Source organism: Halichoerus grypus, chromosome 5, assembly GCF_964656455.1.
Source record: "Halichoerus grypus chromosome 5, mHalGry1.hap1.1, whole genome shotgun sequence".
In the NCBI taxonomy this organism is placed as follows: Eukaryota; Metazoa; Chordata; class Mammalia; order Carnivora; family Phocidae; genus Halichoerus; species Halichoerus grypus.
Genome location: NC_135716.1, coordinates 42,604,925 through 42,612,644, shown reverse-complemented (window position 1 = coordinate 42,612,644; position 7,720 = coordinate 42,604,925). Strand labels below are relative to the sequence as shown.

General features: G+C 38.2%; 1 pseudogene; it reads left to right on the top strand.

Moving 5' to 3' along the window:
- The first annotated feature begins 6,219 nt into the window (after positions 1–6,219).
- Positions 6,220–7,364, top strand: LOC118530892 (dnaJ homolog subfamily A member 1 pseudogene; annotated as a pseudogene).
- Positions 7,365–7,720: the final 356 nt, after the last annotated feature.

The window sequence follows — 7,720 nt, the reverse complement described above, 5'->3', positions numbered from 1 at the left end:
CCTCTAATGAATTTAGTGGTGTACTTCCAATAAATAATTTCTGACTGTCTTTATATATGATCATAACGGGGAAAAATCAGTATTTTGTTTCAGATATGCATTTTTCTAGGAAATACATATCTAGCAAATGATTGTAAATGTGTAAGATCAGATGTTAATTCTGAAGGTCAACCTTTTAGGATTGTGATACTGTGTTTACCCAGCAATAAATATTTAATAAATAGTATATATCATTATTGTCATTGGTAAATTATTTTCTATGTATCCATGCCCTATATACATCCCAAATATTAGCTCCTGGCTGATGCAAGGCATCCGATATTTAGAGCTGCCTTGTCTTTCAAGATTCAAGTAAAAATTTGTCTAAAAATCCTACTCGCAGTATCTCTGGGGATTGTCGGTATGGGGCTTGGTCAGACTTACATTTTTCCTAGACCCCTCTGTTCTGCATTTCTTCTAAATCTTTAATTACTTTCATGTCTTACAGCTTTCAGCTATTTTGCTCTCTCTCCCCTGTGTAACCCAGTTATAAAACAAAGCCCCTTTCCTTGATTATTTTAACACACCACAGAGAGAGAGAGTTATGAGCTTGTATGTTAAGAAGATTTGAAGGTTTCGTCTAAGTATTACATACATTTCAAACATTTTCCTAGTGAATATGAGACATTCCTACTGCCATTCTCATCAATGGGAGAATCCCACTAGCCAACTCTTCTTTTGTATCCTCAACAACCACACCTCCTGATATATCCCCAAACCCATCCCCAGAGTCCAGTTTCTTTTCATCTCCAGACCGCTTCCTCTCTTCCTCTTGGCTACCTCTGTAAGTGAAAATCTATTATGCAGAGCTACCTACCTCTTTTTGTAGAACTCTTTTTTTTTTTTTAAAGATTTTATTTATTTGACAGAGAGAGACACAGTGAGAGAGGGAACACAAGCAGGGGGAGTGGGAGAGGGAGAAGCAGGCTTTCCACGGAGCAGGGAGCCCGACGCAGGGCTCGATCCCAGGACCCTGGGATCATGACCTGAGCCGAAGGCAGACGCTTAACGACTGAGCCACCCAGGCGCCCCATCTTTTTGTAGAACTCTTAACTGCATTCTAGTAATGTTCGGAGGGCTATCATTACAGAACCAATACAGATCCGTATGTTATTTTGAGAAATAAAATTATCTTTTCCAAGATAATTCTGATGCCATCTTTGAACTAACAGGTTTTTCTCCTCTGATTAGATGTGCATTACCCAAGGTTATACATGCATATGAATGAACTGTGTATGCATATATATTACACTTTCATCTTATTTTTATTCCACCTCTAGCATTTTATCCCTCTATAGTTAATTCCTGCTAAAAAATGTAAATGTTCCGATTTCCCTAAGCTTTATTTAAGTTACTAACTTGGTGATGCTAAAACTCACTCTCAGTCTGTTTTCTCCTTGCACTTAATGATTGAGCATTCTGCTGACACTTCTCACCACTCTGTCCTTCCTTAATCCTCTTGGCTCAGTCTCCATTGTGCCCCTCTGCTGAAGGGACTCACTAATTCTCTTCTTCTGGGAAAATCCTTTGTTTCTTTTTCCTCTCTATGAACATTCTTTTCATTTTGAAGCTCTTTCCCCCCTTGAGTTTTGCTAGTATCTGGCACCGGCGGTTATTCCCCGCTTGATACCAATTTCTTACGTTTTACCACCCATGCTTTTCCTCATGCTTTCTGTAATTTCATTCTCTAACATTCTTCTACCTTTATTCTCACTCATAAATAACTCATCCATTTGTTTTGGTCCAACTACCACCTCTAGACAAGGGTTTCCCAGATCTACAACGCCAGTCTCACCATCCAAGATGACCAATTTCTATCTTTACCTTTTCCTCTGCACATGGCAAATGATGACAACATATCAGATATGATCTTTATAAAGAACAATCCTTCTAGACAGCAAACTCCATGGGGCAAGGAGTATATTTTCTCCATACTTTTTAAACCTTATTACATCAAGTACATTGATGGGTATCCAACAGGTGTTAAATGACAGGTGAGCTATAGAACTAAGCAAAATGTACTCTAATGGTGAGTCATTAAGAAAGTCACACAGTCTTTCCTCCTATAGCTTGCTACTCTCTCCCTGATGTATCCTCCCCCCACCCCGGCTTTTAAAGCTCAATTATTAATATGAAATAAATGAACAGTCAGGGAAGAAGAAATACTAAAAATCACTATTCATTCTGAAGCCCACCCAAGCTGAGCAATGGAGAGGTGACACTCTGCATCAGCCAGCATATCTTTAATTTCTCCCTGCTCCAGCTCCTATTATCTCTCTCCTGCCACAGCTGCATGCGGCTATTGTCAGTGGTAAAGATGAGACATCTCTAATTAGAGGGCAGGGTAAATTGCTTTTATCTACTTTTAACATGCTTTTACATGGCACCTGGTACACAAGCCTTAGCTAGGCAGCCATAATTTGAAAAGCAAATGAATGCTCAGAGAAATACGATACGTTTTTAAAAGAAAATTAAATATATAGAGTCGCAAAATCAACATGCTGGAGACTGCAGGGTTTTAGAGCTGTCAGAGGCTTGTACACTTATGTATTATAGTGAATTAAAATAAGCAGTCAGGGTCCATGTACCCTGCAGAGTCCAGTGGCCCTGTCTTTCTTTTTCTGTTGGGAATAAATGGTGAGATTTAAAGTCTAGAAAAATTATCAGTGCAAGAAGCAGATGGATGAAATGGTGAATGAGCTAGAGTGATGATGGTTAATCTTAAGTAACATTTTTTTGGATATGTGCCTCTCTTAAAGTTATCTCCTTGGTGGTCTAGAAGAGATTTTTAGGTGAAAGAGGAAGAATTCAACAGAATCTTTTTTTACTTATATACATCTAATCACCTTCATAATAAATAAATCTATTATGTATGAGTTTCTGTTTCTGGTTTTAGATTCAATTTTTATTTCTTTAGTATTTCAGAACATTTTCAACAACCAGGCAATTTATCAGCTTTTGAAAAAATAAAACAAAGAGATTTCAACCACAGTTAGAGCCATGGTGTGTTGGACAGGAATGCCATTCAATAAAAATACCTGACATTTATTATTGGTTAGAATACAGATCCTATAGTTTGGGAGTCTGCATCTTATACAAACTCCACAGGCTCCTCTCCTTCTGATCATTATCAGCAAAAATGCATCAAGTGTTTCCCTTCAACAGCATCATGGAGATCACGTGCTCTGCCCTCTGTGCCATCATTCTAGCCCTGCCTCATGCATAAGTTCTATTACTGCTACAGGAGCTAGGGTATTGCCCTCCGAACTTTGGCTCCTTATTTCCTTGGAGATTCCCTGATTACCGACTATAACGTCCAGGCTGTAAAAACCGGCAGCTCTAAATAATAACTGGGCTACAGTGTTTATTTATCGCTGCCTTGGAACAGAAAAACAACCAGAGTCCTTTAGTGCATTGGGTAAAAAGGACTTTCAGCTAAGAGAACTGTAAACACAGTGGTTCTGGCAGGGGAACTGCCTGATTAGGGATCCCTAGTTTCTTCAATTCCCATATGTAGGCATCTATATGCATACAGAGCTTGTGAATTTCTTTTATTTTTAATATAAGTGAGAGGTTATATTTTAAAAGGCTAAAGTAAGAGGCATATTGTAGAAGTTATCTCTAATTTAACTAATTGAGCCACATGCAAGATTAGAACCTGTGCTTTCACTGTATTAAATACTACTTAGACTATCTTGATTTCTATTTTACTCTTTGTAGTAGTCATTAGCATGGTTGGTTAGAGAGTTCTCTACCTTCCATGCACAAGTCAGGATTGCACTTTCTGGCCCTTCCATCAATGGGTATGCCCATGTGACTATTTCTGACCAGTGATGCATGAGCAGAAATGGCAGTTAATGGCTGATGTGAGACCTTCTGGAGCTCTCTCCCTCTTTCTGCCTAGGCAACCAATAATGTTCAAGATGGTGGCTGATCCATCAGTTTGGATCTGGGAGTGAAAACCAAGGTGAAGAATTCAGAACAGCTGTGTTTGTCACATCATATAAACAAGAAACGGAGTTTGCTGTTTTAAACCACTGAGGCTTGAGTGCTTTTTGTTATTACAACATTATTTTGCCCACACTGATAACTACACTATTGTTACTCATTTCACACTCTTAGTGTGGTTCCACCTGCTGTACTTTTAATTTATCTCCCGCAACACACTTTGATTATAGTACTTAACAACTAAATTACATTTATTCCCTTCTTTATTGGTTTACAATTTTCTTGAGGGCAGAGGCCTCTCACTCATCTTTATCTTTCCAGCCCTTAGTATATTGCTGCTATTCCGTAGATGCTCAACCCTGGATTTGAACTGAATTCAATTTATCCTGTGTCGATGTTTCATCTCTGTGTTCAAATGGTGAATGAGCTGGAAGTGGCAGTTAATTTTAAGGAACATTTTTTTGGATATGTACCTCTCCTAAAGTTCAAAAAGGCAAAAATGATAGAGTCAGTCTGATGTAATAGAATATACATTAAATTTAGCAGGTTTGACTTTAACTTCTGATTCTAGCTGGGTGACATCCAATAATTCGTTTTGGAAAATATTTATTAGTTGTCCACTTATGCTATGCCAAACAATATTCTAGACCCTGAAAATACTAAGAGTAATAAGTGCTCCTGAAGAATTAACAAGGTCATGGCAGGTCACATGAGTTAGATTTGTATCCTCTAATAAATTGGACAATAATATCAACTTTACTTAATAGATGTGTTGTAAGATTTGAAAGAAATAATATAAAAGCTTTATAAATTTCAAATCATTTTATAAATGTAAACATGATATTTTATTTTAAAATTTTGAATATAATACTTGTTTACTAATAATTATTCATGTAGATATGTTTAATAGTGCACCATTCTATGTATGAGATGACTCATTTCAACGTGACTAATCTGGCCCATGAGGGAATAACTTTAAAGCTATTATAAAATTTTAGATTAGTGTTTTAGTTTGGAAGAGGATGCATATGTAAAAGAAAAACAAGAGCCACAAATATACCTTTAGTTTGGCAGAAAGCAAGTTCTAATTTCTAATTTTAAAAAAGCCAACTGTTTTCTGGAAATAGGAATTAAGTAATTAAAAGTGGTTAAGGGGTAGGAAGGGAGGCAATGATTGGGCCTACCAGGTGACATAAATTGTAACCCCTGGTTATAAAATGATGGATACAAATGCATATAATTCATTCAAAGGAGAAACACTTTGTGATTTTTGAATATAAAGAAACAATATATATTCAAAGACAAATTTGTGCTTAATGTGCCAGAGTCAACTAATATATACATAAACACCTACCAAAAAACTACCTTAAGTTTTCTGAGCAGTGGATTTAATGGCGCATTGCCTAAACCGTAGTTTATTTCATAATATCTCAGTGGCAGGAATGAGGCTGCCTCACAGGCTCCTAGAGAAATATGCATGCTCTATTTGATGTAGCAAATACATCAATTTATTTATTGTGCTTTTTAGATAGGTCATCAATAACTACTTTTGGGATTTACTCATTTATTCATTAATTTGTTTATTCAAAGACATGTTAATTGTCTCATTCTGTTCCAAATGTTGTGTTGGGCCCTGTAAATACAAACGTGAGTTTCACATAGTTTCTGCCCTCAAAGAGCTCATGACGTTTTGCAAAGGTTACTGTTTTGTACAAAGACATATATTAGGTTGAACTTTGTGAAATTGCTACAGTCATGATAAAATTAAAAAAAAAAAAAAACACCCTGTAAAATGAAGACTTAGCTCTTAAGAAGACTAAAAATCTAGTTGGATACAAATGAAACAACTAGGTAAGTGTGTGACTTCTCCATACTTCTTAAATCTTGTTATAAGTAATAAATTGACCACAATTTAATAGCACAGCAGTATTTTCTGTGCTTATGCATATTCTGCATAGCAGGGCTAATATGTCAGAGGGTGTAAAATGTCCTGCAAAAGAAACAGGTATCTCCAATAACACATGTAAATTCACAGGAGAATTTGGAAACCTTGACCTGATAATGAGATTTTAAAAAATCTTCCTTTTCTCTGAGACAGGTAGTCAGCAGTACAGCTTAGCCTGAACTCTACAGATAGAAGAAACTGCTATGGGTTTGGTGGTGACAGTGTGAACTGACTGTCTTTGTTATGTGAAGACTGGGCTAGAGGTGGCAGGGAGCCAGGCAGGGCCATAGTCCACTATAAGATTCCAGGACAAGGGAACTTTCCAGAACGCTCGGTGAGACGCGGAGGAGTGGTGGCTGCCCGAGCTGCGCCCAGCAACGCGCTCCTTCCCGCTCCCCCACACCGGCCTCCGCCCTCTCACCGGCTGTAGAAAATGGTGAAAGAAACCACTTACTATGATGTTTTGGGGGTCAAACCCAATGCCACCCAAGAGGAATTGAAAAAGGCCTACAGGAAACGGGCCTTGAAGTACCACCCTGATAAGAATCCAAATGAAGGAGAGAAGTTTAAACAGATTTCTCAAGCTTAGGAAGTACTCTCTGAGGCAAAGAAAAGGGAATTATATGACAAAGGAGGAGAACAGGCAATTAAAGAAGGTGGAGCTGGTGGTGGTTTTGGCTCCCCCATGGACATCTTTGATATGTTTTTTGGAGGAGGAGGAAGAATGCAGAGAGAAAGGATAGGTAAAAATGTTGTGCATCAGCTCTCAGTAACCTTAGAAGATTTATATAACGGTGCAACATGAAAACTAGCTCTGCAAAAGAATGTGATTTGCGATAAATGTGAAGGCCGAGGTGGTAAGAAAGGAGCAGTCAAATGTTGTCTCAGTTGCTGAGGTACTGGAATGCAAATAAGAATTGATCAGATAGGACCTGGAATGGTTCAGCAAATTCAATCTGTGTGCATGGAGTGCCAGGGCCATGGGGAATGGATCAGTCCCAAAGATGGATGTAAAAGCTGCAATGGGAGGAAGATAGTTCGAGAGAAGAAGATTCTAGAAGTTCATATTGACAAAGGCATGAAGGATGGCCAGAAGATAACATTCCATGGTGAAGGAGACCAAGAACCAGGACTGGAACCAGGAGATGTTATCATTGTTTTAGATCTGAAGGACCACGCTGTTTTTACTCGGCGAGAAGACCTTTTCATGTGTATGGACATACAGCTGGTTGAAACACTGTGCGGCTTTCAAAAGCCAATATCTACTCTTGACAACTGAACCATCGTCATCACCTCTCACCCAAGTCAAATTGTCAAGCATGTAGATATCAAGTGTGTGCTAAATGAAGGCATGCCAATTTATCGTAGACCATGTGAGAAGGGTCGCCTAATCATCGAATTTAGGGGTGGTGTTCAGTGTCAGACCTCTTAATGGGGCCAGTGGATAACACTACTGGCATTTTATATGCAGTAGTGAATGAGTGAAGCACTATAATCATAGCTCACTACTTGCTATTGTTTTTGTTTTAATATTCAACTATAGTAGTGTTTTAAAAGTTAAATGAAGAATAAACTCAAATATAAAAGCTCAAAAAAAAAAAAAAAAAAAAAAAGATTCCAGGACAAGTTGGGGGCAATTGCTGCTGCCTTCCATTTCATTCTGTCTCCATGTACAACAGCCTTTTAGATGAAATGGATCTGATCTTCCTTCAGCTCTCTGTGTGAGTCCTGACTGGCCTGGGCTATTAGGGCAGCCTTCCTTACCTTCTCAGTTACTGATTCAGGGGG